This window comes from Lipotes vexillifer, unplaced genomic scaffold, assembly GCF_000442215.2.
Source record: "Lipotes vexillifer unplaced genomic scaffold, Lipotes_vexillifer_v1.1 scaffold779, whole genome shotgun sequence".
NCBI lineage: Eukaryota > Metazoa > Chordata > Mammalia > Artiodactyla > Lipotidae > Lipotes > Lipotes vexillifer.
The window spans coordinates 449,050-457,985 of NW_006788448.1; positions in this window are offsets into that span (position 1 = coordinate 449,050).

Sequence of the window (8,936 nt, forward strand, 5' to 3'; positions counted from 1 at the left end):
AGAGATTCACCTAATGGGACAGAAAACCAACAGCAGCTCCCATGGAGGCAGCTAGAACCGTAAGCTGCTGTTTCCACTGTGGCAGGGTATAGAAGAGCAGAAAGTTCTCTTTGCTGTGACAGTTCCCACATCCTTCCTGAGGCAGCCCAGCATCTAACTTTGTAGTTGTCTCTTCATGGGGAGAGAGGGTGCCCGGCTGATAGAGTTCCAAAGAAAAGTGCTATCTGAGCTTTGAGACCTGTTCTCATCATTCAGGTCAATGGTCATCTCTTCAGAGAGGGCTTCCCTGACCACCCAATCTAAAGTAGCTCCTGCCCAGTGATGGAGGACACACACCCCTCTGTTGGGTTCTGTGTGTTAGTCCAAGAATCTTGTTAATTTACTTGCACATTTCTGTATTGCCTGTCTTTCCCCATTACAATGTAGGCTCCTTGAAGATGGGGAGGATTATCTCTGTCTTATTTCCTATCGGTGCTTACAATGATTTCCAGTGCACAGTAGTTCCTCGGTATTTATTTTTTTAGTGAATTAATAAACAGACTTGAAACAATCAGCAATTCGGCATCACTGGACCTCATCTGGCTGTCATTTCTCAAGCCACACTGGATGAACGGGTTTACACTGGAAAATGAAAAGAAACTTGGCTGCTGTTTTCATTAGCATCTCAGCAGGAGTGGCACGTTATCCGGGGCCCCAAGAAGTGTTGCTCTGGGGAAGGAGGGGGGCCTGTTTCCCTTCCCCTCCTTGAAGAGCTCCCCATATTTTCATATCCCCACTCTTCCTTCTCTTCCTTCTTCCTTTCCTGTCCTTTGCTTCTTCTGGAGAATGAAGGCTAGCAGTCAGGTACGCAGTGGTGGACAGGAGGGAAATCTCTCTCTGTATCTTTCCTCCAGCAGCTGCAGGGCCCTTAGAGAGGAGAAGGGCATCCATGGAGGCTGGGATTGGGGAAGTGGTCACTCACGACATGCAGGTTTGTGGTTGCTTAATTCTTGTACCATTTTAAACAAAGAGCTCACAGAAGAGCTCACAGGGATGATGTCTCCTTCATTCCACAAAATGGGAACTTAGTGTCCACAAAATGGGAACTTAATGTCAGCGTGAAGTAAAAGCTATCGAGGGGCTACCATCAACATGAAGGTGATTTCTGTCAGGTGGGCATGGAAATGCTGTCTTATTCTCACACGTGAAAGCAAGTCTTCAACAGGGTACCTGGGGTTATTGCTCTGGAATGTCTGATACACTGCTTCATAGTGTGTAAAGAAGAAAAAAATGCAGCGGTTGAAATGAAGGCTAAAAATCCATCTCTTTCTATGTGTTCTTGTCAAGAGCCAAGACTTTCAAAGATTTTTTTTCTACTCAGTCATTTTCTGACAATTTAAACTGAACTGCTGAAAACATGCATATACCCTTGGTAACCACTGCTCATGTTTATTGAAAGCTTAGTATATGTCCGGCATTGTGTTAAGCACTTTACATGAACTCCCAATCCGAAGAGGTAGTTACTATCCTTTTTTATTGATGAAACAACTGAGGCACAGAGAAGTTAAGCAACTTGTCTGAGGTCATCCAGCTAGAAGTGACAGAGCCAGGAAATAGATCCAGAAAATGACTCCAGCATCTATGCTTTTATTTATTTATTTAAAAAATTTATTTATTTTAACTTTATTTATTTTATTGAAGTGTAGTTGATTTGCAATATTGTGTTAGTTTCAGGTGCACAGTGATTCAGCTATATATATATAAAATTCCTTTTCAGATTCTTTTCTCTCCCCTTATAGGTTATTAAAAAAATATTGAGTATAGTTTCCTGTGCTATACAGTAGGTTATTGTTGGTTAACTATTTTACTGTATATGTTAATTCTAACCTTTTAATTTATCTCTCCCCCCACCCCTCTTTCCCCTTTGGTAACCATAAGTTTGTTTTCTATGTCTGTGAGTCTCTTTCTGTTTTGCAAGTAAGTTCATTTGTATCATTTTTTAAGATTCCACATATGAACAATATCATAAGATATTTGTCTCTCTCTGTCTGGCTTACTTCACTTAGTATGATAATCTCTAGGTCCATCCATGTCAGCATCTATACTTTTAACCTTTAGAGAGAGGGCTTTAGAGGGAGAATCCAATTTTCAATTATGTTGGCTTTTTATAAGACTTGAGTTATGTAAGATTTCAATAAAAGTTTGCTACCAAGAAAAAAATTAATGAAAATAATGTACATAAAGCACCAACTACCATAGATGGAGCTCAACCAATGGTAGCCATTGTATTATAAGGAAGTCTTAGAAAGGAGAATGTCCCTCTCCCATAGAGATTAATTTTCTTTGTAACCAGTTAAAAGTAAGTTGCCTTTTCTGAATTGTCTTTAGTGACCTTGGCATTTAAAGTCATACTTGTTTAGGAAACTAGGGTGAAATCCAATTTAGATCATAAAAATGCTGGGAAATAGGGAGAAGTCAGAAAATAGGGAGTTCAGGAGGATGTGTGAATGCCAGGAAGAAGATTGGGAGTGGGAATAATCGTTGTGATAATCAGTGATTGTGTATAGGGTGATTTTCTGGAGAACTTCCCTATCCTGTCCCTAATTTGGCATTGGTTGCTATAAACATTATTATACATGTCTTTTGGTGCACATATGTAAACATTTCTATCAGGCATATACCAAGGAGAGGAATTCCATACCATATGATATGTATATCTTCAGCTTTAGCAGACATTTCCAAACACTTTTCCCAAGTGGTCATACCAATTTACCTTCCCACCAGCAGTTCTTCAATGAGAACTCCTTGTCAACACTTGGTATCATCAGGCTTTTAAATTTTAACCATCCTGGGGCTGGGGGATATCTAGTGGTATTGTGATATGGTTTTATTTGCATGTCCCTGAAGACTCATGAGATTGTTTTCATATGTTAAATAGTCATGTTCTTCTGGACACCTTTTGTGAAGTTTCTGTTTAAGTCTTTGCTCCTTTTCTATTGAGTTACATTTTTTTTTCGAATTGACTTGTAGGAGTTCTTCACCCATTCTGGATAAAAGTCCTTTGTTGGTTATTCAAATTGCCAATATCTTCTCTGCGGATTGACCTTTCACTCCTTCAGTGGTGTCTTTTGATCTTCTGATGAATACTAAAGATACGGAAAAATGAATTCTAGCTGAATAGAGATCTAAATGTGAAATGCAAAACAATATGTAGGCAAGGATATGTAGGCGAGGAGAAAATCTTCATGACCTTGGGGTAGACAAAGATTTCTTTTACATGATTCTCAAAGCACCAACCTAAAATGGAAAGGTTGATAAATTAGACTACATTAAAATTAGGAACTTCTGGGCTTTCCTGGTGGCGCAGTGGTTAAGAATCCACCTGCCAATGCAGGGGACATGGGTTCGAGCCCTTGTCTGGGAAGATCCCACATACTGCAGAGCAACTAAGCCCACGTGCCACAACTACTGAAGCCTGTGCGCCTACAGCCTGTGCTCCACAACAACAGAAGCCACTGCAGTGAGAAGCCCACTCACCCAATGAAGGATAGCCCCCACTTGATGCAACTAAAGAAAGCCTGCGTGCAGCAACGAAGACCCAAAGCAACCAAAAAAAAAAAAAATTAGGAACTTCTGATGGGCAGAGTCAAGATGGCATACTAGGAGAACACGGAATTCGTGTCTCCTCACAACTAGGGCACCTACCAGGTGTCGGTGGGGAACCATGGACACCTAAGGGGATGGGAGGAATCCCCAGTGACAGGCTTTCAAGATCCTGGCTCCCAGGCTGGAGGTTGGGCCCGACCTTCTGTGGTGGGAGCTCTGAGCCCAAACGGCTGGCCTAACAGAGAACCTCAGACTCCAGGGAATATTCATCGGAGTGAAGCCACCTGGAGGTCCTCATCTCAGCACCAAGACCCAACTCTATCCAACTGCCTGAAAACTCCACTGTTGGACGTCTCAGGCCAAACAACCAGTAAGACAGGAATACAGCACCACCCACCAAAAAATAAAAAATAAAAAGAAACGACCAAAAAATATGTTACAGACAAAGAAACAAGGTTAAAAACATAAAAGACCAAATAAATGAAGACAAAATAGGCAACCTACCTGAAAAAGAATTCAGAGTAATGATAGTAAAGATGATCCAAAATCTCAGAAACAGAATGGAGAAAATACAAGAAACATTTAACAAGGATCTAGAAGAACTAAAGAGGAAACAAACAGTGATGAACAACACAATTACTGAAATTAAAAATACTCTAGAAAGAATCACTAGCAGAATAACTGAGGTGGAAGAATGGATAAGTGAGCTGGAAAATAAATTGGTGGAAATAACTACCACAGAGCAGAATAAAGAAAACAGAATGAAAAGAATTGAGAACAGTCTCAGAGACCTCTGGGATAACATTAAACACACCAACATTCAAATTATAGGGGTCCCAGAAGAAGAAGAGAAAAAGAAAGGATCTGAGAAAATATTTGAAGAGATTATAGTTGAAAACTTCCCTAACATGGGAAAGAAAATAATCAAGTCCAGGAAGCACAGACAGTACCATACAGGATAAACCCAAAGAGAAACACGGTGAGACACATATTACTCAAACTATCAAAAAGTAAATACAAAGAAAAAATATTTAAAAAATTAAATACAAAGAAAAAAAATTAAAATATTAAAATATTAAAAATATTTAATTTATTAAAATTAAAAATATTAAAATTTAAAATATTAAAAATATTAAAAAATACAAAGAAAAAGCAGCAAGGGAAAAGCAACAAATAACATACAAGGGAATCCCTATAAGGTTAACAGCTGATTTTTCAGCAGAAACTCTGTAAGCCAGAAGAGGGTAGCAGGACGTATTTAAAGTGATGAAAGGGAAAAATCTACAACCAAGATTACTCTACCCAGCAAGGATCTCATTCATATTCGACGGAGAAATTAAAACCTTTACAGATAGCAAAAGTTAAGAGAATTCAGCAACACCAAACCAGCTTTACAACAAATGCTAAAGGAACTTCTCTAGGTAGGAAACACAAGAGAAGGAAAAGACTTACAAAAACAAACCCAAAACAATTAAGAAAATGGTAATAGGAACACACATATTGATAATTATCTTAAATGTAAATGGACTAAATGCTCCAACCAAAACACACAGACAGGCTGAATGGATACAAAAACAAGACCCATACATATGCTGCCTACAAGAGACCCACTTTAGACCTAAGGACACATACAGACTGAAAGTGAGGGCATGGAAATAGATATTCCATGCAAATAGAAATCAAAAGAAAGCTGGAGTAGCAATTCTCATATCAGACAAAATAGACTTTAAAATAAAGACTATTACAAGAGACAAAGAAGGACACTACATAATCATCAAGGAATCAGTCCAAGAAGATATAACAGTTGTAAATATTTATGCACCCAACATAGGACCACCTCAATACATAAGGCAAATGCTAACAGCCATAAAAGGGGAAATTGACAGTAACACAATCATAGTAGAGGACTTTAACACCCCACTTTCATCACTGGACAGATAATCCAAAATGAAAATAAATAAGGAAACACAAGCTTTAAATGACATATTAAACAAGATGGACTTCATTGATGTTTATAGGACATTCCATCCAAAAAAAACCAGAATATATTTTCTTCTCAAGTGCTCATGGAACATTCTCCAGGATAGATCATATCTTGGGTCACAAATCAAGCCTTGGTAAATTTTAAAAAATTGAAATCATATCAAGTATCTTTTCTGACCACAATGCCGTAAGACTAGATATCAATTACAGGGAAAACACTATAAAAAATACAAACACATGGAGGCTAAACAATACACTGCTAAATAACCAAGAGATCACTGAAGAAATCAAAGAGGAAATAAAAAAATACCTGGAAACAAATGACAATAAAGACATGATGACCAAAGCCGATGGGATGCTGCAAAAGCAGTTCTAAGAGGGAAGTTTATAGCAATACAATCCTACCTCAAGAAACAAGAAACATCTCAAATAAACAACCTAACCTTACACCTAAAGGAACTAGAGAAAGAAGAACAAAAAATCCCCAAAGTTAGCAGAAGGAAAGAAATCATAAAGATCAGATCAGAAATAAATGAAAAAGAAATGAAGGAAACGACAGCAAAGATCAATAAAACTAAAAGCTGGTTTTTTGAGAAGTTAAAAAAAATTGATAAACCATTAGCCAGACTCATCAAGAAAAAAGGGAAAAGACTCAAATCAATAGAATTAGAAATGAAAAAGGAGAAGTAACTACTGATACTGCAGAAATACAAAGGATCATGAGAGATTGCTTCAAGCAACTATATGCCAATAAAATGGACAACCTGGAAGAAATGGACAAATTCTTAGAAAAGCACAACCTTCCAAGGCAGAACCAGGAAGAAATAGAAAATATGAACAGACCAGTCACAAGCACTGAAATTGAAACTGATTAAAAATCTTCCAGCAGGGCTTCCCTGGTGGCGCAGTGGTTGAGAGTCTGCCTGCTAATGCAGGGGAAACACATTCGAGCCCTGGTCTGGGAGGATCCCACATGCTGCGGAGCAACTAGGCCCGTGAGCCACAACTACTGAGCCTGCGCGTCTGGAGCCTGTGCTCCGCAGCAAGAGAGGCCGTGATAGTGAGGGGCCCGTGCACCGCGATGAAGAGTGGCCCCCACTTGCCACAACTAGAGAAAGCCCTCGCACAGAAATGAAGACCCAACACAGCCAAAAATAATTAATTAATAAACTCCTACCCCCAACATCCTAAAAAAAAAAAAAATCTTCCAGCAAACAAAAGTTCAGGACCAGATGGCTTCACAGGCGAATTCTGTCAAACATTTTGAGAAGAGTTAACACCTATCCTTCTGAAACTCTTCCAAAATATAGCAGAGGGAGGAACACTCCCAAACTCATTCTACGAGGCCACCATCACCCTGATACCAAAACTAGACAAAGATGTCACAAAGAAAGAAAACTACAGGCTAATGTCGCTGATGAACATAGATGAAAAAATTCTCAACAAAATACTAGCAAACAGAATCCAACAGCACATTAAAAGGATCATACACTATGGTCAAGTGGGGTTAATCCCTGGAATGCAAGGATTAGTCAGTATATGCAAATCAATCGATGTGATAAACCATATCAACAAATTGAAGGAGAAAAACCATATGATCATCTCAATAGATGCATAAAAAGCTTTCAACAAAATTCAACAAGCATTTATGATAAAAACCCTCCAGAAAGTAGGCATAGAGGGAACTTACCTCAACATAATAAACGCTATATATGACAAACCAACAGCCAACATCATTCTCAATAGTGAAAAACTGAAAGCATTTCCACTAAGATCAGGAAAAAGACAAGGGTGCCGACTCTCACCACTATTATTCAACATAGTTTTGGAAGTTTTAGCCACAGCAATCAGAGAAGAAAAAGAAATAAAAGGAATCCAAATCAGAAAAGAAGAAATAAAACTGTCACTGTTTACAGATGACATGATCCTATACATAGAGAATCCTAAAGATGCTACCAGAAAACTACTAGAGCTAATCAATGAATTTGGTAGAGTAGCAGGACACAAAATTAATGCACAGAAATCTCTTGAATTCCTATACACTAACAACAAAAGATCAGAAAGAGAAATTAAGGAAACAATCCCATTCACCACTGCAACAAAAGGATAAAATACATAGGAATAAACCTACCTCAGGAGGTAAAAGACCTGTGTGCAGAAAACTATACGACACTGATGAAAGAAATTAAAGATGTTACAAACAGATGGAGAGATATACCATGTTCTTGGATTGGAAGAATCAACATTGTGAAAATTACTATACTACCCAAAGTCAATCTACAGATTCAATGCAATCCCTATCAAACTATCACTGGTATTTTTCACAGAACTAGAACAAGAAATTTCACAATTTGTATGGAAACACAAAAGACCCCGAATAGCCAAAGCAATCTTGAGAAAGAAAAACAGAGCTGGAGGAATCAGGCTCTTGACTTCAGACTATACTACAAAGCTACAGTAATCAAGACAGTGTGGTACTGGCACAAAAACAGAAATATAGATCAATGGAACAGGATAGAAAGCCCAGAGATAAACCCACACACATATGGTCACCTTATCTTTGATAAAGGAGGCAAGAATATACAATGGAGAAAAGACAGCCTCTTCAATAAGTGGTGCTGGGAAAACTGGAGAACTACATGGAAAAGAATGAAATTAGAACACTTCCTAACACCACACCCCAAAATAAACTCAAATGGATTAAAAACCTAAATGTAAGGCCAGACAGTATAAAACTCTTACAGGAAAACATAAGCAGAACACTCTATGACATAAATCACAGCAAGATCCTTTTTGACCCACCTCCTAGAGAAATGGAAATAAAAACAAGAATAAACAAATGGGACCTAATGAAACTTAAAAGCTTTTGCACAGCAAGGGAAACCATAACAAGATGGAATGACAACCTTCAGAATGGGAGAAAATATTTGCTAATGAAGCAAATGACCAAGGTTAATCGCCAAAATATACAAACAGCTCATGGAGCTCAATATCAAAAAGACAAACAACCCAATCCAAAAATGGGCGGAAGACCTAAATAGACATTTCACCAAAGAAGACATACAGATGGCCAAGAGGCACAGGAAAAGATCCTCAATATCACTAATTATCAGAAAAATGCATATCAAAACTACAATGAGGTATCACCTCACACCAGTCAGAATGGCCATCATCAAAAAATCTACAAACAGGGCTTCCCTGGTGGCGCAGTGGTTGAGAGACTGCCTGCCGATGCAGGGGACACGGGTTTGTGCCCCGGTCTGGGAGGATCCCACGTGCCGCGGAGCGGCTGGGCCTGTGGGCCATGGCCACTGGGCCTGCGCATCCGGAGCCTGTGCTCCGCAATGGGAGAGGCCACAGCAGTGAGA